The sequence below is a fragment of the Anastrepha ludens genome, chromosome 3, assembly GCF_028408465.1.
Source record: "Anastrepha ludens isolate Willacy chromosome 3, idAnaLude1.1, whole genome shotgun sequence".
NCBI lineage: Eukaryota > Metazoa > Arthropoda > Insecta > Diptera > Tephritidae > Anastrepha > Anastrepha ludens.
Window position 1 is genome coordinate 9,371,747 of NC_071499.1, and position 24,930 is coordinate 9,396,676.

The window sequence follows — 24,930 nt, forward strand, 5'->3', positions numbered from 1 at the left end:
CATTGCAAGCTGGTGTTATTTGATAGAGAAATGTACGCCTCTGCATAGCGAAAGCCAATTATTATACAAAAACAATTCGAAGTGATTCAACAAAGCCTACCTCAGATTAGTTATGAATGCAAAGGTTTGTCAAAAGTTGTCAACAACAACAGGCGCGTCTGACAGGTGCGCAAGTGTTAGTGCCTCTTATTGGACGTTGAGTGAAAATGAAATTTGTCAAAGCGCCAAATATGGGTAAAATACTACTTTTTTATTTGTTTTTTGACACACTTTTGGCTGGATTGCGTAAATAATGCTTTATTAAATTTTGAAGGATTGTAGGTGTTGTTTGAACTTTCGCTTTTGCGCACACACGCAAACTTATGCATACTTTTGAATATTCATAGATGGAAGTATTTGAAGTGGGAAGAAAAACCGCAGGCAGAAATCCATTTCACAGCCAAATAAATCTATTCCGGTGAAAAATAAAATAAAAGCATCACTTTAATGTGCGTTTCAAGAAAAAGTTGCGCTTTCAAAGTTCGCAAAATTGAAGCTCGAATGTAAATATCATCACCGACAAATGAATATTCCGACTTAAATTGAAGTGATATTCAATAGCCACAGCCAGCCGTTTGCCTGCTTTGTTTGCATATTTGCTGGCTTCACCTTCCTGTTCCAATAACCCAGATCGCAAAGCAAAAGAACAAACACACACACACACACACATACACACATATATATATATTTGCAAAGTTGCATCTATGTATGCACTTTTGCGTGTAAGCTATAGTTGATGGGGGGGAGGGGGGTTACAGTAACAATTTCGATTCGTGCCACCTCCCCTGGCCGCCTGTCGGTCATACATTGCCAATATCCGCGCTTGACTTTCATTCATCCGCCATCCCCTCCCTGCTGCCACCTTACAAATTCCGTTGCATTGCAATTGCCACCATCGATGACCGACTGCTGTTGGCACGGGGCATGTTGCATGTTGCACGTGCCAACAATGTCAGTAGCATGGGGACTGGCCAAGCAAAGTTGTTGTAGGTAGCGCAACCGCAGTGCAAGGCGAAACTTTCTACTGCATATTATACAAACAACAACCGCAAACAGCAACAAAATTCAAACAAAATTGTTATCTTCATCGTTGTTTGATTTGTTGCTTTTCATTGGCGCCCCTATTGTTTAGTGCAACTGTTGTTGCGTTTATTTATTTATTTACTTTTGTAGTGGTTGTTATTGTTGCTGTTGTTGCAGTTATTGTACAAAGTCAAATTGCATGGCAAATTGTTCGCATGCAAAATAATTAAAACTTTTTCTACGGTTTACGCTTGACTGAGCGTTGTCAGTGGCACAGTGGATGCCAAAAGTAGCGAACCAAAAATATAAAAAAATTAATTGAATTATATGCATAGGCAGTAAACTTAGCTTAGACACTATTTTCCAAGCATAAAATTCAGGTTAGTAAGTACAGTAAGGTTGGAAGAAATGACTACGCCAGCCCCAAAAGTCTTAGGCCCATCAGCATGACCTCTTTCATGCTGAAAAGTCTCGAACGGCTAGTGGAGTTGCATATGTGTCAGAAGTCGCTAAAGGTTCACCCACTCTCTCCATTTCAGCATGCCGATTAAAGCGGAAAATCCTGCGTGTCGACACTGCAAAATCTTGTTTCTAGAGTAGAACAGGCCATCGACAGGAGGGACTACGCTATGAGATCTTTTTGGATATAGATAATGCCAGTATGTACTGCTCTGCCAGTAGGCATGCCGTAGACCGGGCTGTAATGAATTTGGAGGAAGCCAAAGCACTGGGGAGTTTTGGAAAAACATGGGGTCTTTCTTCAAGTAAAATCCCATGGATCTAAACGACTATGATAAGACCCATTGTCATATGTGCTTCAGTGGTCTGGCCACCTTGGATCCACAAAATCTACTCAGACTTAATTGTAGGTCGGGTGGATTTAAAGAAAATAAAAAAGGGGAACCCAAGTGCAGTACGATGGCAATAGCAATAATTCCGACGCCGGAATGGATAGCACTTTATAGTACGCACAAGCACTAGTACAAAATTGGGACCAAAAAACGCCCCAAACAGTAGGCACCAAGTAAATATAACACCAAAAAGTAGGCACCAAAAATATATTTCCTAGAAATTTGCACCAACAAACAAGCGCCAAAAAGTAGGCAGTGTCATATCTCACTAGAAATTAGCAACCACAAGGAAAAACTCAGGAAAAATAGCCTAAAGTGTATATAAGATACTTATATATAAGGTATATCTCTCTCTCTCCTTTTCCGCTACGTTATATCTTTTTTCTCTCTCGCGGAACAAAAATGCCCAAACCTTTGCATGGCCTTGAAATTTTACGCTCCATTTTCGCTCGTCTATCGACGCTTAAGAAGTTTCACTTAAAAAATATGGGCGATAAAGCGCGCGAGTGCGAAGGTTTTTAAAGAATGTGGATATTTTATTTTATTTACCATGAAGCAACACAAAAGCCTGATCTAGAAGGACCCAAGTGTCAGTATATCATAACATTAATGTAATAAATTACCCAAAGTATAAAATATATTAAAATGATAGTATTTGAACGCACATAGTACACACACATACCTATACTTCTACATCAATATTAATATGTATGTATGCATGCATATTAAAGCTCCAATTTGTTAACCTCCCAATTTATCATCAAAATTCAACGCCCCTACCTCAGCTAAGATAATATCGATTCACACTAAAATTCCATCCAAAGCCAACAAATGGCCTCTGATTTAACCTTTTCTCTCTTGCGTCTGGCCACTTTGGCATTTCATAGTTCGTCGTGTTGCTGACCACTTGTGCGCCCTTGGCAAAGGTGACATCACTTCTAAGTGCGACATTTGGAGTAGGAGAAGAAGAAAGTGGAAATTGCGCGGCGATAAAAACAATAAATTCATTTCTGCCGCCATGGCTATTCATTTCTCCACTTCTCACTCGCCTTTTGCTGCTGCAAAAAGCAAAGCAAAAAGAGAAAAACACAATCCATTAAAACAAGGATCAAGCGAGTAGCAGCAACAAACATAGACAGAAATATGGAAAAAGTGGCGACAAAAACTACTTTTTCCAAGGCAGGCTACAAAGCGAGTGCTAGAATAATGAGGACACCAGCACGAGTGGTGAAGCGCCACCAATTGACCATTGTTTTAGTTGCTGCAAATTATTATTGTATTTGTATTTGTTAAACTCTGTTGGCTACCGCCCCGATGGTGACGCGGCATGCCAACAACACGACTTGTGTGCTCGAATGTGCCGAATAGGCAACCCTGTGGAATACGAAGTGGAGTAGAACAGTGCAAAATCAAAAAGGAAAAAAATGTGGCAATTGTTGTGGGGCAAAATGTTGCGGCAATTACTAAGAGAATGAGCGCAGCACCAAAGGGACTGGGTGACCGGTGGGCTATTGCCAACAAATTTTACTCGTATACTGAAATTTATGAATTGGGAAGGATGGTGCGTCGAATGAGTCGAGTGTAGATGGTTTGTGGTGAAAGTGTCGTTAGGGCATTAGTGCCATAAACTTTCTTGGGTAATATGAGGTTAGATTAAGATTGTGACGCACCAACTGAGATATTCTACATTTGCACGTTTTATGTGCTTTTTTTTTTGGTTTTTTTTTTGTGGATGAAAAGGGTAGAGTTCAAATACGTTCGAAGCGATTGTGGTGGGTTAAGGAGTGCTGGTCTTAATATATGAATTTTTTTATATAAATTAATTAATTAAAGAACATCAAAAAATTTAAAAATATACAAAAACATAAAAAGTATAAAAAAAAGAAAATATATAATAGGACTATGAATAAGTTCGTGCGGTTTTACAACAGATGGCGTAACTTGATTATTATTCCATCGATCCACATTTCCAAACATTCATTGGAGAGCTACTGTCGTAAGGCACAAACGTCAGTATAAGTTTTTTATTTGAAGCGTAAACAACAATATTTTTACCACACTTGAAAATGTCGAATTTCGTGCCAAATAATGTGTTTTTGCGGGAAATTCTTCTTCATTATTTTAATATGAAGAAAAAAGCAGCCGAAAGTCATCGTATCTTGGTGGAAGTTTATGGTGAGCATGCTCTATCTGAGCGAACGTGCCAGAAGTGGTTTGCACGCTTTAAAAGTGGTGATTTTGGCTTGGAAGACGAAGAACGCGAGGGTGCGCCGCCAAAGTTCATGGATACCGAATTGGAGGAATTGCTCGATCAAGATCCGGCTCAAACGCAAGAAGAGGTTGCAAAAACTTTGGGAGTTGATCAATCAACCATTTCCAAACGTTTAAAAGCCATGGGAATGATCCGAAAGGTAGGCCATTGGGTGCCGTATGAATTGAAGCCAAGAGACGTTGAACGCCGTTTTATGGCATGCGAACAACTGCTTCAACGGCACAAAAGAAAGGGTTTTTTGCATCGAATTGTGACTGGCGATGAAAAGTGGGTCCATTACGACAATCCAAAACGTCGGGCAACGTATGGATACCCTGGCCATGCTTCAACATCGACGTCGGCGCAGAATATTCATGGCCTGAAGGTTATGCTGTGTGTCTGGTGGGACCAGCTGGGTGTTGTGTATTATGAGCTACTGAAACCGAATGAAACGATTACGGGGGATGTCTACCGACGACAATTGATGCGTTTGAGCCGAGCACTGCGAGAAAAACGGCCGCAATACGCCGATAGACACGACAAAGTTATTTTGCAACATGACAATGCTCGGCCACATGTTGCACAAGTGGTCAAAACATACTTAGAAACGCTCAAATGGGATGTCCTACCCCACCCCCCGTATAGTCCAGACCTTGCGCCATCCGATTACTATCTCTTCCGATCGATGCAACATGGCCTGGCTGACCAGCACTTCCGTAATTACGATGAAGTCAAAAAATGGATCGATTCGTGGATTGCGGCAAAACCGACCGAATTTTTCACAAAGGGAATCCGTGAATTGCCAGAAAGATGGGAAAAAGTAGTAGTAAGCGATGGACAATATTTTGAATATTAAATGTGTAACCATTTTACGTCAATAAAGTTTCAAATTTCGAAAAAAAACCGCACGAACTTATTCATAGTCCTATTACATTATATAAATTCATAAAAATAAATGTAAAAAACCTTATAAAGAACATTAAAAAAATAAAAAAACATAAACAAATACAAAAACATAAAAATAAATATAAACAAAATCATAAAAAGCATACAAACTATAAAAATTATAAAAAATCATAAAAACAAAAAAATATAAATAAATATAATTTTTTATTTGTTTGTTTCCAATTTATTACATCTGTCAACTTTTGACACTTAGTAATTTTTTTAACAATTATGGAGATATAAGCGTTACATTAAATCATTATTTAAAGTACATTTCTTTTTACAACATAAGAGGGATAATGGAATTAAGAATTATATGTCATAAAACATAGAACAGGTTGATGTTCATTTTAGTGATGAAGTATCTGCTAGGGCTGTCGGAGTTATTCGTTTTAGTCTTCGTTTTTGCAGTTCTGAATGTGGAATTTTCAGCATATCTTCGTTTGTGTGTGTTAGTAGTCTGTGAATATGTTTTGTGCTGCATTCTCGAATGACGTCTTCCATAAATTTAATTTTGAGGTCCCTGTGCATATCGTTATTGGTTATGTACCAGGCTGCGTTTCTGATATTCCTAGGATTTTTGATTGTAGTCGTTGCATTATTTTAATGTTTGATTTGCTTGCTGTTCCCCATAGTTCGATGCCATATTTCCAGATCGGAGTTATAAGAGTTTTGTAGATTACCAAGTGAAAGTCGCGAGCCGTTTCGTAGTAGCCAGTAGAGTTGTCTGAATCTGTTTTTAACTTCGTTTCTCTTTTGAAGTATATGTTCCTTCCTGGTCAGTTTTGCATCAATTATTATCCCTAAATATTTGGCTTTTGTATCATATTTAATGACTCTATTATTTATAGTCAATATTTGTGAATCATACTTTATTTTTGTGTATATTACTTGGATAGTTTTATCTGTGCTAATTTCGATTTCCCATGTACTGAACTAGGCCAGCGTTGTGTTAAGTAGCTGTTGTAGTTTATTTGTGGCAACATTTATGTTTTTGTTCGATGTCATTAAAACGGTGTCATCAGCAAAAGTTGCAATCATGCTATCGTCATTTGGGCAGGGTATATCATGTGTACAGATAATGTATAAGAGTGGCCCCAAAACGATTCCTTGTGGAACACCTGCTTCCATACGTAGTACATCAGAGCATTCGTCCTGGCATTTAACATAAAAATATCTTTCATTAAGGTAACTCCGCAAGAGTAGATAATAGTCGAAGTATTTTTTTTTAAATTGGGCAATAGTCCGGGAGGCCATACACTGTCAAAAGCCTTAGCCACGTGAAGATAGACTGCGACACAATAATTTTTGTTGTCAATTTCCTTTTGTATTTTGTTTATTACTCTGTGTACCTGTTGTATCGTTGAATGTTTTCGCCGAAAGCCAAATTTATGAGAAGGAATGATGTCTTTCGATTGTATTAGGGGATCAAGGCGGTCATAAATCAGTTGTTCAAATAGCTTCGACAAAATAGGCAAGAGGCTTATCGGCCTGTATGACCGACATCTTTATTTGGTTTTTATTTTAGAAACTTTCCAAGGCAAAGGGAAATATTTGAGTCTTATTGACGAGTTAAATATATTCCTTAGATACTTAATTCCATTGCTGGGTAGATTTTTTATAATTTGTCTATTAATTCTGTCGTAGCCTGGTGATTTTTTATTGTTTATATTCTTAATTTTTGTCAGTATTTCATGTATGGTATCTTTTCTGATTTTTCCATCTTTCTATCTTATTTTCTTGCCTATTTTTTGGATTGCAGAAGGTATTTTTGAAGTGCTTCACTAGTGGGCCAGCTTTATCCATTTTAGCCCACGTATTATTTTCGGCCCACGTATTATTTGCATGTTGGTGAGGTGTTGTTTGTTATTGTTCTCCGTCGCTTTCCATAGTGATGCTTTCTAATTTTTCGCAGAGCCTAAACTTGCGAGATAAGATTGTAGCTTTTTATTTTCAAACTCCTTTAACATCTGTTTAATATCCCTAGTCATTTTGTTTAAGATTGCTTTGTCGTCTGGATGTCTTGTTGTTTGCCATTGTGTCCTTAGTTTTCTTTTAAGTTTTATCTTCTCTCTAATATAGTCTGGAATATATTTTCCTTTGGTTGTGTGTTTGACTGTTGGTGTTGATAAGGTTATTGCGTGAATTATTGCGTTGATGAAAAACACAATAGCGTCGTCGATTTGTTCTTCAGTTTTAAGTGGTACATTGCACTCAATTGCGCTTTTAATAGTTTCCCGGAAAATTTCCCAGTCTGTGTTTTTATTGTATTTATAATTTTGAGAAATGTAATATACTTGGGACTCAATAGTTGTTTGATACCATAAAAATATTGGCGAATGATCTGATGACAAGTCGAAGTTAGGTTTAATTGTGAGGTGATTTCCATATACACCTTTGTACATAAAAAAGTTGATAAGATCTGGCTTGTTATTCATATCGGTAGGCCAGTAGGTAGGGTCACCTGTACTTATGTAGTCGCTTTACTTTTTTGTATTGCATCTATTAGATTTTTTCCTTTGGTGTTTGTCAGTCTTGATCCCCATGTCGTGTTTTTTGCGTTATAGTCACCTCCGCAAATAAACCTGCTGCCGAGAGTAAATAAAATATAAATAAAACAATAAAAAATTAAAGAAAAACATGAAAAAAATATAAAAATATATATACAAATATAAAAAAAGACCTAAAGATATTATAAAAATAAAACATAAAAAAATTAAAGAAAATAAATATAAAAATGTATAAAAAGAAAACATGTAAAAAAATATTAAAAAATATAAAAACCAGAAAAAATATAAAAAATATAAAAAAATAAAAATAAATATAAATAATTCATAAAAAGCATAAAAAATAAAAAATATATAAAAAACATAAAAAATAAAAACAAAACAATACAAAAACATATAAGAAAAATAAAAATAAATAGAAAATGCCTAATTGGCATTTGTGATATATGTGGAATTATTTTATATTTATTCTTATTTCTTTTATTATTTGTTAAAAATTGTTGTTTTGTTAAATTTGAAAATAAATAATAGGTCTATTTATAAGTTCGTGCGGTTTTACAACAGATGGCGTAACTTGATTATTATTCCATCGATCCACATTTCCAAACATTCATTGGAGAGCTACTGTCGTAAGGCACAAACGTCAGTATAAGTTTTTTATTTGAAGCGTAAACAACAATATTTTTACCACACTTGAAAATGTCGAATTTCGTGCCAAATAATGTGTTTTTGCGGGGAATTCTTCTTCATTATTTTAATATGAAGAAAAAAGCAGCCGAAAGTCATCGTATCTTGGTGGAAGTTTATGGTGAGCATGCTCTATCTGAGCGAACGTGCCAGAAGTGGTTTGCACGCTTTAAAAGTGGTGATTTTGGCTTGGAAGACGAAGAACGCGAGGGTGCGCCGCCAAAGTTCATGGATACCGAATTGGAGGAATTGCTCGATCAAGATCCGGCTCAAACGCAAGAAGAGGTTGCAAAAACTTTGGGAGTTGATCAATCAACCATTTCCAAACGTTTAAAAGCCATGGGAATGATCCGAAAGGTAGGCCATTGGGTGCCGTATGAATTGAAGCCAAGAGACGTTGAACGCCGTTTTATGGCATGCGAACAACTGCTTCAACGGCACAAAAGAAAGGGTTTTTTGCATCGAATTGTGACTGGCGATGAAAAGTGGGTCCATTACGACAATCCAAAACGTCGGGCAACGTATGGATACCCTGGCCATGCTTCAACATCGACGTCGGCGCAGAATATTCATGGCCTGAAGGTTATGCTGTGTGTCTGGTGGGACCAGCTGGGTGTTGTGTATTATGAGCTACTGAAACCGAATGAAACGATTACGGGGGATGTCTACCGACGACAATTGATGCGTTTGAGCCGAGCACTGCGAGAAAAACGGCCGCAATACGCCGATAGACACGACAAAGTTATTTTGCAACATGACAATGCTCGGCCACATGTTGCACAAGTGGTCAAAACATACTTAGAAACGCTCAAATGGGATGTCCTACCCCACCCGCCGTATAGTCCAGACCTTGCGCCATCCGATTACTATCTCTTCCGATCGATGCAACATGGCCTGGCTGACCAGCACTTCCGTAATTACGATGAAGTCAAAAAATGGATCGATTCGTGGATTGCGGCAAAACCGACCGAATTTTTCACAAAGGGAATCCGTGAATTGCCAGAAAGATGGGAAAAAGTAGTAGTAAGCGATGGACAATATTTTGAATATTAAATTTGTAACCATTTTACGTCAATAAAGTTTCATAGTCCTATTAGATATAATACAAAAGCAGCTAAGGCAGTTCGCTCGATTCTTAAATTAAGCTGGATATGAAAATATGAATATCATATAACTATGCAGGTATTTGTGTCAATGCCATTGACACCTTTTATCACATATCCATAACGTCCCTGTCACGGGTAAGTGATAAATACTACCTTAAGCAAGTCATATTAGAGAAATATATGACGAATGCCTTCTCCTACAGTTCATCTCTATATTAATGCATAATGTTCAATATAAAATTTAAAAACTTTTTTATTGCATAAAAACAACTTTAACTTATCGGTTTTCTTTCTTTACAGCCTCGTCAAAGCCAAACTTCCAGAAATATTCATTCTGCAGGAACTCTGTGAAGGTAGGTTACCAATGGAAAAATTTAATTAAAAATCCAGCAGAATGCAAAATGTTGCATGTTTGCTGTATGGATGTACGTATGGATATATATATGGACGTATGTATGAATGTATGCGTGTTTATACAAGCAAAATGCATTCCTCCTGGCATACCCATATGGAATCGATAGCATTGCATGAATGATTTGCAAAGACGTATCAATAAACCAACTACCAAAAGTTATTTGTTTTTATGGGAATTAATTAAATTCTCGACATATCAACTAAAAGTGTGTTGGAAAATTAATTAAAAGTCATCAAAATATTATGATAAATTTGCTAGAAAAGCAAAATAGCATTTGAATTGATACACTTGCATGAATGTTCATAATGTTTTGGAGTTAAAAAAAAACAAATTAATTCAAAGTTAAATTAGCTTTATTTGCTCTTTATTTCAATAACATTGCCGGAATACTGTGATAATTATGAAATCATTTGGGGCATTCTTTTATTAACCGAACACTTTTCTAACTGACATATTTTTGAAGAGTTAGAAGTTTTTGAAAGATTCTTAGGAGACAAGCAAGCTGGATTTCGCCCTCACCGAAGCTGCGTTGACCAAGCCAACACTCTTCGCATTATAATAAAAGAACAATCAGTTAAGTGGCGCTCCCCGCTTTACATGCTCTTCGTTGATTTTAAGTAGGTTTTCGACACAATCATATGAGTCTGAATATGGCAGGCATTGAGTAGCTAACAAGTGCCGATATCACATAGAATGGCGCAGAAATAACAGCACAGATCCGTGATGATGTAAATCTATGTTCGGCAAAAAATGCGGTCTCAAGCCACGGGCCGTACTCTGAATGTACAACTTAGTGGTTCTGCCAATTTTGGTGGATAGCTCTTCGGAAGAGCCATGAAACCATTAAATGTGAGAGAGTATAGAGGACTGCAAGTACTGGCTTCACTGGGACATGTCGAAGATGCCGCCCTTAACGTCATTCCGCACTTACTTCCCGTTGGAGGAAGTTGACCTCTGAGGCAGATTTCTTCTGCCTTCTCTGTATTTCATACAGATATCTCCATCCGCAAAATGGGTTTTGAGGGTTGTTCACGGGCTATCTTTCCAAGCAGGCTGGTATGGAAGGAGGGAAGAGTCTGCACGGATATAAGTACTTCCAAGAATTCAAGATGGAATCTGTGGTGGGAGAGATGGAATCTGTAGTGCAGAGGTCTTCGTGTTCCTTCAGGCATGCAAAATGTTTAGTGATCGTTGTTGGCAGGGGGACATAAAAAAAAACAAAGTTGTTTCATAATTTCTATTGTAGTTCCAACAGAACTGGTTATGAATTTCCGAGATAAATCTTCAAGCCAAAATTCAAGAAATTCGCAAACAAACAAAAAATCAAAAAAATAACTTTCATAATGTGTTTTCTCATAAACATAAAAAAAAATTTCAAAAAAAATCGTTCCGTTTTTTCCTCTAAATATATTCAGTCTGCAAAAGAATGTCCCATATACGGAAGAGAAATTAAAGTATTCTACTTTTTGTCCAACTACAGTTCGAAGCAACAGCTGCTTTAACATGAAATACTTCAGTTTTATTACTCTACTGCTTTGGTTGTCGCTTACCGCCACCGACTTGTGTCAATTTGCATATTTATTATATCTCCATGTTGCTCTTTTGTGTGAGAATGCATTAACATGCACGAAGCCACGAACACACACGCACACACACACACATAAGCACAAAACCGCAAGCACCCTCTACAACTACATATACATCCTATATGTATGTGCTTTAACCAGTTTCTGGAAAAAGCAATTCATTTAGAAGTTGAATAAATTAATTTACAACAATTTATTGCATATGCATAGGCGCATCTACACATTTCTACTGACAGCGCAAAATAAACAAACGCTTCCGTATTTGGGCTCGCAAAAGCTGGTGAATGCAGAGTAGATGTTTGTTCGCTTTGTATAGCTTTGCGTACAACTACATCCAACTACTACTGGTTGGTTGCTGGTGAATGCAATGAAAGCACTCATATGCGAATGTGGGAAGTTACAGCACAAACATACACATAAACGTAAAAATGTGAATGTGTATTTGCATGTGAGCAAATGTGAATAAAAACCACGCAGTCCACAGACAGCCAAAAAGGGGAAAGTGCTCAGGCAGCATTTAATAAGCCGCGCTTGCAGGCATCGTCTCGTCAAAAGCATACTTTTAGGCTGTGTATGAGTGCGCTGTATGTTGTAAAGCATTCACTAGCATAACAAGTTGCGTACAATGTGTTTACCTATGTAAATGAACAACAAACGCTGTCGGCTGCATTTAGAGAATTACTTAGTATAAATGTGTGTGTGTGTGTAGAAGAAGAAGAAGAGCTAGAGTACCGCCTCTAATCTTATCTAAAGCACTTGATGTTAATTATACTCAAGAGAGTGAATGCATGAGACCGCATGTTGTGCATAATCTTTTCAATGAATGAGCGAATGAGTCTCGCATAGTCGCGTAAAATATGTTTACCACGTGAATACTTAGTCATAATTATGCAGGCATTTGTGTGAGTAGGCAGAAAAGCCCGTGTAAAAGTCAAGGAGCACAAATCACTAGAATTGTCTAGGCGCTTGAGAGCAAATGTGAATGAGTTACGTACGCTGCTGGACTTGGGCTTGCTACAAGCAGTGAATTTTTGTACTTTAATATATTAAACTTGTATAAGTACTTAGAAATTTTGTATATAGGCGCCGAAAGTTAGCCACTGCTATGTAATGCATTTGGGCAGCTGTTTCTTTTAAATTTCTTTCAGATTTCTTTCAGAAATTTAAGGGCTCTCTAAAGCTTTCACAAATGTACAGGATTTGATTGAAAAGTAATGAGCTTTTTTTTTAAGCAGTTTTATTAAACCTTTTGGCTTATATAGCTAATATTCTTCAAAATAGGACCCTTGAGTGTCAATACACCGCTGGTAGCGGTCCTTCCACTGCAGGAAACATTTTTTAAACTCCTCCGCCGGAATTGCGTTCAATTCGGCTGCCACAGTTTTTTGGATCGCCTCGAGAGTCGAAACTCCTCCCCTACAGCTTTCTTTTCAGGCGCGGGAACAAGAAGAAGTCCGGAGGGGACAGGTCTGGGCTGTAGGGAGGGTGGGGAAGCACCGGAACCCCCATCTTGGCCAATGCAGAGATGCAGAGGATGGCGGTGTGCGCCGGCGCACTGTCGTGATGAAGTGTCCAATTGTTGACGTCCTCCCGACCTTCCTTGAACGACTTGTGCCACCGTTTTACCTGAGAACTGGACAGAGATTGGCCCCCGTAAGCCTCCTTGAGTAGCCCAATGGGTTCGGTACTCGTTTTGTTTAGCTTTACGCAAAATTTGATCGAGTAACGTTGCTCCAACGATCGCTGCATTTTCGCCACTGCAAAATCCTAACACACTTTTAAAACAGCTTTCACGCGCGGAGCGATGTTGACTGCACCCCTGTTGCCAGCGAACTGGGACCGATTTCTAGTGGAAGGGGAAGGCCTAACGATCATCTAGAAAGTAAGCCTTCAGTCAAGTTAAGTACCTAAGTATTTCACTACTTTTTTGGTCACAAAGGACGAGTCGCCTATTTGCATGCCGACCTCGAGTGGCATGTGACCTGGTGCTATAAGAATGACTTCGGTGTTATTTCACCCATTCATTTATATGTTAAGGGATAGCGATCAAATCTGCTTACACTCTGGAGTGGGGGAAAATGAAAAAGTGAATGAGTGTGAAAGAAGTGGCTCTGAACTGGACCTGCAGCGAGTCGTGGAGGCATAAGCATTCCTTTAAAAGAACTGAAGCTGTACACTGCGATTGACTTGAGCTCAATCGCGGAAACCAATAGAAATGGGTCTCTGACTACTAACTGCAGAGTCTCCAAAACGCTCTGGCCAAAACTGCAGCTTAAAAGGACAAAATATCGGCGTGGATTCAATAGATCTACCAGCTTTCTCACGGTTGTTATAACGGGTCACGGCACTATTGGCACCCTAACAGGTGGAAGGGGTGTACCATACAATGAGTTATGCAGGAACTGTGGAGATGAAGAAGAAATTGAGTCGGTACAACACCTCCTCTGTGAATGCCTTGCACTTCAAGGCAGCTGTGCCAAATATCTTGGCGATTATTTCTTTGAAGCCCTGGGAATTTGCAAAATGTCTCACCGGAGGGATTAATTACCTTCTTAAACAGTTCTAAGTAGTTTCAGCAACGTAGTGAGTGTGAAAATAGATCTGCTTTCAAAAAGGACCGGTATTCTGTGGCAATTCTTAAATTTGTTTTTTTAAATCACAAAACCTTGTCACGCCGCTTCGAATATTTCGTCCGAATAAAGTCAAAACTCTATACCAGTCTGCTACGATGCTGACTAGTTCGGACATAGTGGCAAAATGTAGTATAAGCGGTATATAACATTTAACGTTTATTTCCTTACTTACTTAGGTGGCCATAACAACCCGTTACCGAGTTACGGCCGACCTCACTAGCTCTTTCCAGGCGCCTCTACTCCGCGCGCGCCTTCTCCAATTATGTACACCAAGCGAGCATAGGGTTTCCCCACCTGGTCTTTCCACCGGAGAAATGGACTTCGCCCGCGAATACCTTCTTTGCTGGAGCTTCTTCAGCCATACGCACGACATGCCCTAGCCAACGCAGGCGTTGAATGGCGATGCGTTGAACTACGTCAATGTCGGCGTAGAGCTCATACAGCTCGTGGTTGATTCTTGAACGGTAGCCTTCGCCAACGCACACAGGACCGAAGAACTTTTCTCTCGAACTCACCAAGAGCGGCTGCATCGCTGTGTGACACCACCCATGCCTCTGCGCCATAAAGCAACACGGGTATGATGAGCGTCTTGTAAAGTGTCAGTTTGGTCATGCGAGAGAGGGCTCGACTACTCAATTGCTTACTTAACCCATAGTAACACCTATTAGCAAGAGTAATTCTCCGTTTGATCTCCAGGCTGATGCCGTTTTTGCTTTTAACGGCGGTGCCAAGGTAAATAAATTCTGGCGCAACGTCGAAGGTATAGTTGCCCGCAATGGCGTGCGCTCCTACACGACGTGTGTTCCGCGTTGTAGACAGCCAGACCCACTCGTGATGATTCCTTTTCGATAGCAGAAAACGCAGCGGTGACATCTCGCTTACAGCGACCAATAATGTCAGTATCATCGGTGTACGCAAGGAGCTGGACACATTTGTAGAAAATAGTGCTATTACGATGCACACCTGCTTTTCGGAGCACCCCTTCCATCACGAAGTTGAAGAGGTTGCACGACAGTCGATTGCCTTGTCTGAAACCTCGAACGGTACTGAATGGCTCGGAGAGGTTATTTCCTACCTTGTCGGAGCTAGTTGTGTTGCTCAACGTCATTCTGCAAAGCCGTATGAGCTTCGCTGGTATACCGAACTCACACCTGGTGGCGTACAGGCAATCCCTTATCGGGCTATCGAACGCAGCTTTATAGTCGACAAAGAGATGATGGGTGTCGACTTGCTTTTCATGTGCCTTTTCCAGGATTTGGCGTAATGTGAAAATCTGGTCGATGGTGGACTTACCACTTCTGAAGCCGCACTGATAAGGCCCGATGTGTTGGCAAAAGGCTTAAGACTTCTACATAGGACGCTAGACAGGACCTTGTAGGTGATGGATCCCAGGCTATTGCGGACTGGTTGGTTTTTGTTTTCCGTGGCGGGTCCCAAACCCAGCGCACAACCCAAATTTAATATCCTGGGGGGACATTCGTCTCACACATTCGTTCACTGCCCGGCGGGTGCTCAGCAGCTTATCAGGATGGCCAAGGAAATGACAGGATCAAATCCAGGGGGCTGTGTGTCGACTTGGATAAAGCAAGTGACAAGGATAGAGCCCTGGAGTTTGTCATGTTAAACCCAGTCAAGGCCGTTGCACAAATAAAAATTAAAAATTATAAAATAATAAAAAAACAAAAAACAGAGCATTAAGTAAAAAATTACTTCTTTTATTAAACATTTTCTAGCGTTTATCCAGCGTTGCCCATATTCGACGGACCCGTCTGGCAACCCTGTAACTTTTGACAGAGACGTCAGATCGCTTAATGACATACCGTGTGGGAAGCGTCCGTCCAAGCAGATGTTTACCATGGAACAGTACACGCCACGCGGGCGCACCCAAATTGTTGAAATTTACATTCAACAAAAGAAGTCGATTGTGAAAACTCAACGTGCGTATAAAAAAATTAAATGATGTGAAAAGTGCGCCTTCTAAGAAGACCATTAAACGTTTGTACAAAAGGTTTTCGACTGGTGATGCTATTTCTAATCCAAAGAGGCCAAATCAAAACCGACCAAGGCGATCGGATGACAATATTGGTTTTGTACGGGCCAGTGTTGAGACGTCGCCAAGGACATCCCAAAATCGCCGTTCTCAGCAGTTAGGCATTGCTCGGACCACTTTACAACGAATCATCCGCATTGATTTGCATTTATTCCCGTATAAGATTCAATTGACGCAAAGATTCTTGCCTGCGGACAAGCCTCGTCGATTGGAATGGGCCCAAAGAGTCATCGAAATCCGTCGGGTCCGTCAAATATGGGCAACACAGTAAAAACCTACCCACAAAAAAACACTGCTACGTATGAAAGTGAATACCACATCAAGCTAACGACAACCTCTCAATAAGCATGCAACATAAACCTGAACACTAAAAAGTAAACTGCCGCAAAAGGACACAAAACAAAATCTGATTTAATAAATCGCTTCATTTAGGACAGATAAAGAAGGCATTTCGGCGAACCCAACATATTTGTCAAAATACCGAAATAGTGAATTTGCTCGCATGAGGCCCCACTTACTCTCCCTGCTCGCTTCACTATTCAACAACCACAAACAAACAAGCAAATAAATAGTAATAAAACTAGTAAAAAGGATTTCATAAAAAAATAAACAAAAATATTTTACTATCCTAAAATGAATGAAAGGCCATAGCAACGATTATATTGCATATGTAGTGGAAAGGGAGATAAAAGCAGCAAAAAAAGAGAAGAAAAAACAACACGAACACAAAAAAGGCCGAGTCAACAAAATATGATTAAATTTTATGTAGCATAATTTTGGGCGCACAGAACATGAAAGAGGCACGATAAACATATGGTTATGGTGGCATTTGGGCGACCTATGGGTGTATTTACTAGGGTGCACACAAACAGATGCACTGCAGATGAGAAAGATAGGCGCGTAACCGCTACAGAATAAATTGAAAAGGAAACCAAATATTTAAGTTTTTTTTTCAAAGAAATACCAAAAATATATCATGAAATAAAAAAAAAAATATCATGAAATAAAGTATATTATTAAAAGTATATTTATTTGTGAGCACAAAACTCTCTGCATTCACTGTGCCTGCCCGCACATGCAGCCAACCTTTTACGTCCACAATTACGCCTTCTGAAAAAATACTTCAATGAAATATAAAATCGCAAAAAAAAAATATTTTTTTTTTAATTCCACAAAAACAAGAAAATCATATAATTAATGAAACAGAATTGAAAAGGGTGAGGCTGATGAGATCTCATTCATTGTTGGCAATGCCATTCGAAGCGCGTACATGCAAAATACGGACAATGCCATGTGAAGGACAATATCGAAATGCAATAAATAATCAAAGACAAATTAATTTTCACGGACATGTAAAAAGTAATTTGCTTGTGTGCATTGATCCGCGTAAAGCGTATAAATATTATGTCATAGTATTGGTATCCGGTATTAAATGGCAATAACTGTTTGGATGGCGGATAAGCAAAAAAAAAAAAAGTACACAAACAACACGGGCGGCAAAATTGACGGTTCATCACAACTATCGGGTGGAAACAAGGCGAAAACCTTTACGAACACACGCAAACACACACATACATACAAATGTGGTATTACATGCATGTGTTTGTAGACATTTGTGTTCAGCTTGTCCTATCAGCGTGGCGTATATGAATATAAAATAGTTTATTATTTTAAAGGGTGTGTTTATGCACGAGTTTATTTACAAGCATCACAAAGGAAATGCAGCAGTTAGTGTTGCATGTACCGTTAAGTTACGTGCAATGAAATTCACCGGGTTTGAACTGGCGAGATTCTAGTGAATTTCGAGCCATTACTAGTTTGGGTGCTCTGTCCAGTTCGTCGTGAAAAAGATTAAAAACCAAGTACTTCTTCCTCTTCTTAGAGACGCTTTGTGACGCTCTTCCACTTTAAACCAACAAACGTACTTAACGACTTGCTGGATGAGCTGAAGGGGAGGGGCTGCAAAGTGGCACTTATTGTCAGAGGGAAATTTTTAGGTACTCTAATGGAATTGATGCAGAGTTATCTGAATCTAGTTGTGAACTGGACCGGAAATTTCGACCTTTCGATAAATCCTCTGAAGACGGAGCTCGTCTTATTTGCGAGGAAATATAAAATACCTAGAGTTTTTCTCCCCTTAATAACCAAGCGGGCGCCCCGTTGGTGCTCTCTGACAGGATGAAGTATCTGGAACTTATCACTTGACAGAGGTCTAACGTAGAAGCCAAACATTGAGGAAAGAATTAGGAAGGCAACAGTCGCCTGTATGGTTGCAGGGGCGCTATCGGCAAAAGATGGGGCCTCTCGCCCAAAGTCACTTTTTGGTTTTATAACACGATTATAAAATCAATCTTGAGTCCTTGACAGGTGGAACTCGCTGGAAAGGATGACATCAGTTAAGAAGCTGGAGATGGTACAAAGGTCTGCCGTCATTGTAATCAGTGAAGCGCTCCGTACAACTTCTACTCTAGCGCTTAAAGTTATGCTGAACGTGGATCCCGTGGACATTATAGGAAACACTACCCCTGCACGCGCCGCAATCAGACTAAGGTGTTCGGGTCATAAGCTAGACTTAAGCTACGAACACTCTAGCATTCTTAAAAATTTTGAGTGCTGTATCATTGTACACCCACGGCAGGTCCGAGCGGACCTTTTTCCACTCATATTCCCTGAGTGGCTGTGGCGTAACATTTAGCGGCAAGGCATGGGAAATATGTTCACGTTGGTGGGGCAGTATTCTGTGATGAGCTCCCCATCAAACTCAAATTCAGGCTGCCGGACCACTGTAGAGGTAGCCGCAATTAAGGAAGCAGTGGATTGGTTGCTCCCTTCGGTAATTACCGTTTAGGAATTAAATATTTATTCTCATAGCAAAGCGGCAATTAGGGCCTTGGACTCGTTGTTTGTGCGTTCGAGATTAGTTGGGGAGTTCCTGGCTTCTCTCTCAACTGCATCTGAATATCTCAATATTAGTCGTCGTCAGGTATTCGCTGGTCTGCTACGTCTGCGGCTTCTTTGGGGTTCCAGTCAATGGCGGCCTTTGTTAAGTCACGATTTCCTCTGCGTAGAACATGACCGATCCAGCCCCATAATCGCTTTCGGATTTCTACTAGTATTGGCTTCTGCCCTATAAATTAATATCTGTCCATAATATATTGACAATTTTTCAAAGGCATCTGTTTACAAAGACTGCGTGTTTCCTGTGTTAGGACGCATGACTTTGGTTTTCTGGATTTTGATCTTCAGACCAGCTCTCTCAGCTGATTCTTGCGTTGCTTGAATCTACATGTCAAGATAGTTGTAGGACAGAAGACAGATTTTATCTGCATGGTTAAGACCGGTAGGCGCTATTGTACTTCCCAGCTAGAACCAACTCTAGATGGCGAGGCGTTTTTCATGACAACGTCCAAAACGATGTTAAAGAGAAGTGGCGAGAGAACACATCCTTATCCTACACCTGAAATATTAGATTTTGTCACCCAGAAGTTTCTCATGCACTACGAATAGCGGCGTGATGTGTAGTATCGAACTGTTTTCGGAAGTCTATAAGGACTAGAAAGAGCGGGGTCTTCCACTCAACTGACTGTTCAACGATAACTCGGAGACTGCTGATGCGGTCGATGCATGAACGGGTCCCTCTGAAGTCCGCCACTTCCTGCCTGAGTTCTGATATAATTGTGTTCTCTACTTATATATCGGGTGCTTTTTCAGTTTCATGAGATCGATATCGAGAATTATGGTTGCACAGCTGAGAATCGCGAACTGTATTTATATTTCTATCCAGTAAGGTTTCGCAAGCCATCATGAATCGTTTAGCGACAGTACAACGCTTCCGAATTTTGTAAATTTACTTGAAAAAAAAATCAACAAATCCGTTCGCAGAGTTCGTAGAGCCTTATTTCTTTCGCAGTGACGAAGGGGCTGTCGTTACGCTACGTATGGCGAGCGCTATGAAGCCATGCTGACTGAACTTGTATTTTCACAAATTAATCAACATTTAGTTGCAACCGCTACTTGCCATACAACGCGCTTAACAATCGATTTATTGCAATATTCAAGCCGTCCTTGACGTCATACGGCCAGATTTATTGAAAAAGTAGTCAAAAATTGGACTGACCGCATGGTCCATATAACTCGTAACCCCGGCGAACATATGCCGGCTTTCATATTCACAAAATAAATGACATGAAATTATCTACCAGATTATACTCGTAATGAAAAAAAAAATTATTTCAGCAACATTTCTGTTTTGCATTATAATTTTAAGTTCTCAAAGTTTTAAAAAACACCCGATATTAACTAGATTTGTAAATGATTTTGGTACGAAATACGAAAAACAATACCAAAAGTAGTGCGAAAAGATCAAAAAATTTATGTTCGCCTTTTTGAACCTAGTGACGAACTAGTCACTACCGAACTAGTCACTACCGAACTAGTCACTACCGAACTAGTCACTACCGGACTAGTCACTACCGGACTAGTTTGTATTTAGTCATATACAAGTAATTCTCGTACTCAACAAGAAACTTCTTCCAAATTGTCCCTACAGACTCCCATACATAGTCACGTTTCACACATTCAATAAACCAACGACAATAGCAACATCAACATCAATATCAACACCAGCACCAGCATCAGCACCCGCTCTTTAATCCGCAACGCACACATAATAAACAAAACGGCCATTGTGGGAATGAGTTGAAGCGTTAAAGGAAACAAGCCTGTTTGTTGGAGGAAGTGTCACACACACGCCCACACGCACGAACAAACAAAAACGTGGCTTGGGTATTGTGCTGGCGCTTTTGTAAACAAGCCTCTGTAATGCGTTAAGTGAGCGAAGGATGCGTACGAAATACTCAACGGAAATTTAATTTTAAATGTGTATGTATGTGTGTGCTCGTTTAAGTTTGAACAAAGGAAAGCATTTGTGAGACAAATTCAAAAAAGGAATATTACGAAGTACATAGCTATGAAGCACTTTAAAAGGCAGAAATATTAAAAATTTGCTTTTAATTATAAAGGAATCGATGATATGAATTTAAGGTGAAAGAATTATTTTATTAATTTTTTATAATTTTATTCGCAAGGGATTTTATCATAGATATTTTAACTAATATACTTTTTTGAAAATTATTCGTATCAGTCTGCCATATCTAAAGGTGACGAAAAATTAATCACTCTATCGGAAAATACATTTTAATAACTAAATAATAAATAAATATTTAACAGTTGGAACAGAATAAAATTTCATGTGAGTTTATTTTTGAAGTGCAACAAAATTAGTTTCAAAGTAGTAAAGAGTTAACGTTCGGCATTTTTTTGCAAAATTTTGCAATGGCAAGTAGTTTATTTTTTTATTGCTGCCAACTTGATTGCCCTGCTGATAATTACCCCTTAAGAAACTTTGCGAAACAAGCTCAAGTTCAAGCAACTGTAACTTCTAAAATAGTGAAAATAAAGTATAAAGTTTGATGCTGTTCTTAAGACTAAGTAAACGGCTATTGATAAATATGAAAATATTTCCAAGTTAGGACTTAAGAAAGGTTACGGCTAAATTAGGCAGCACTACTCTAAGCAGACAGGTCTGCAGAGGCACTCAGCGAGGTGAAGTCCTCTCCCCTCTTCTTTGGATTTTGGCAGTAAACTCCCTATGGCTGACCCTGGAAAGCGGGGGTTGCCACGTCACAGCTTACGCAGATGACTTAGCAATTGCCGTTAAAGGCAAATATCCTAACACCCTTATGGATATCCTGCGCTCTAACATGGCCACACTTAGAACCTGGACTGAGAGCAGGGGACTCGATATAAACTCCTCAAAAACTGAAATAATTCTCTTCACAAAGAAACATAGGCTCCCTATAATCCCCCCGCTAATTTTTAAGGGTGTGGAGATTCCTTTTACAGAGAATGTCAAGTACCTAGGACTCATATTAGACAGGAAACTCACGTGGAAATTTAATATTGAGGAAAGAGTAAAGGAGGCCAACGTTGCATTATACACTTGCAAAAAAGCGGTCGGTATCAAATGGGGACTAACACCCCGTATTACGCACTGGCTCTATACTTCGGTAGTTAGGCCAATCTTAATGTATGGAATACTTGTATGGTGGCCATCCGCTCAAAAGGCCATGAGTAAGGTTCAAAGAACAGCTTTTTTGTGCATCTCTGGCGCTTTAAGTACGACCCCAAACAAAGCGCTGGAAGTGCTAATCATTTTACCTGTCCTAAATCTGGTAGGGAAACACGTGGCCGCCGCCTCGGCGCTTAGACTCAAAAGAATGACGCTATGGAAAGGCCGGTGGTTTGGCCACGCTTCTATTTTACACTCTCTGAATAGTCACAAACAAGAAGTAGACTACTCTATCCCTAGACTCACGTTTGAAAGGCTCTTCAAGACGAGTATACCGTCAAGAAGGGAGTGGCAGACACCAAGGCCATGGAGAAGGGGGAATTAAATTTTTATACAGATCGTTCCAAGCTAGACGATAAGGTTGGCTATGGAGTTTTCTCGCAGGAATTAGGACTGGAACTATCCGTTCGACAACCAGACTACTGCAGCGTCTATCAGGCAGAGGTTCAAGGCATAAAAAAAGTGGCTACATATCTAAATACGCACGCCGTAACAAAAACGAATATAAATATATTCTCGGATAGTCATGCGGCTATTAAATTAAGGGAGGCAGTTATAATAAGATCGAAGGTTGCACAGGAATGCCAGATGGGCCTAAATGATATTAGTGACGTATTCAAGGTCAGCCTTATTTGGGTTCCGGGGCATAGAGATATTGAGGGAAACTGTAAAGCTGATGAGCTAACCAGAAAAGGTACTGCTCTTCAACTGTTCAGTGATAAAAGTACCCATGGCCACGAGTAAATGAATAATGAAAAATAACATTACCCAAGAGGCCAATAGGTCATGGAGAAATGAAGATACTTGTCTAACAGCTAGGCTACTATGGCCGCAAATAAACAAGAAAAGAACAAAGGAATTGGTTAGTCTCTCAAGAGACAACATCTCGAAGGTCGTGGCTTATTTAACCGGTCACTGGCTATTTGGCAGGCACTCCTCGAGACTAGGAGTTTTTTCCCATGAATATTGTTACTATGATACTACTAAAATGCCAGTCAACTTCGATTATTTCTGTGATTTTAACGACTTTATGAAGTCCACGAAACTTAAATTGCTCGTAATTAGCTGTTACACCATCGGCACCATAAGCAATATTCACAATTCACATTTTCAGTGGCCTGGCTTGCATTTTCGGCTGTATCAAAAATCAAAACAGCTGTAAAATGTACCGAATTTTTGCTTCGTTGACTTGCATTGCTGACAGCCTATAACTCTCAACAGAATGGAACAGACCAAAAGCAGCAAAAGAGGCTTTTTAGTGTGAAATGCACAAACAACGAGCATAAACTTTAAATTGTTTGAACAATACTTTACGAGCAGCCAATCACTACAGCCATCTAACGAGGGGTCAGCATCTTAGCAGTTGGTAGATGATTTAAAGTACCGCACCAAATTCAATAGGCACTCGAAATGGCTCATGTGCATCTAGCGAGCTAAACTGTGGCATCAAAATGCACCTCGATTTCAATTCTAGTAAGTTGTTATTTTCTTTCGCAACTATTTCAACCTTGGTTTATTTTCGATCACTCTCAAAGAATTTTTGTACAAACTATTTAAAATATTGCAGCAAGCAATTAGATTTAAAGGCGGCCGATACACTTTGCTGGATCGCATAATCGACATCCATTTCCTAAGAAATTTACTTTACTAATTTTCCACAATTTACAAACGACTACTCCTGCTGTTTTCTTATATTTCCAATATTATTTTTGTTATCAAGATTGCCGTATAAACTCATTGCCACTCGTCACGTTGACAGCTGCTGACAACAAGTCGCCCCCCCATCGAAAATGCCTGCACAGTTACCGACCTACTCATAAACGTTTCGTCCTACGGCTATAAAAAGCCACTTTACTTAAGTGTACTTCAAAATGAAAGCCCGTAAGGTCAATAACATCATTTCCTTTAGCAACAAACAGGAAGCAACAACAACAGGAATGCCCAACTAAATAAAGCAATTGCGCCTTTTTCAACAAGCCTGGAGAAGTGCCTCAATCACAAACACAAACCAAACAGACAGCCAAAGAACAAGCAGCGCAGCAAAGAGAGTTAGAGGCGAGACGGACGATGAACGAATGAACGAACAACAAAAGAAACTTTAACAACAAAGTCAATAACGATGATGACGATAGCGCGACGACGACGGTGCTAAAAATATAACAAATACAACAGACTCTTTCGTGTATTGGACATTCCGCTCAGAAGGTGGGCGAACTTACCGCACACAAGCAACTATGCCAAGCGACTTGATGGGGGTGAACCGATGGTTTGCGAAACATTTATTTCCTATTTTACTGGTGTTTTTGCGCTTACTTGAAGCTTTGTAATTTATTCTATTAACCATTTAATAGAGTATAATTAATACAGGCGTGGAAAAACTAACTTTTATAGGTAGCTAAGGTAATACGTAAAAAATTTGGTTGTTGCTGAGATGTTTCCGCTGTTAGTTGCCTTTTGAATGACAATATTTGCAATTTTGGCTATTACTTCACACACTCCAATTCCATGAGAAAATAGAAACTGAAGCGGAAATAAAAATAAAAATGAAAACCGTAAGCAACTAAAGCTGCGTGGACAAGATACGAGTATAAAATATAAATTTTTAATTCTATTACAAACGGGTATGAAATTTTGAATAAGATATGACATGTCTGTGAGACATCTGGCAAAATTTCAATGATCAATTTGTGCCGCAGTGTTCCAATAA

At 39.4% G+C, this 24,930-nt stretch overlaps 1 protein-coding gene across 2 annotated transcripts in view; it reads left to right on the forward strand.

The window, feature by feature from the left end:
* The window catches only part of LOC128856989 (uncharacterized), a 165,941-nt gene that overhangs the window by 44,108 nt on the left and 96,903 nt on the right, over nucleotides 1-24,930 (forward strand). For both annotated transcript variants that reach the window (XM_054092470.1, XM_054092471.1), the window contains one exon: nucleotides 9,710-9,762. The gene's annotated coding sequence lies outside the window, so the exon portion shown is untranslated. The remainder of the gene's footprint in view (nucleotides 1-9,709; nucleotides 9,763-24,930) is intronic.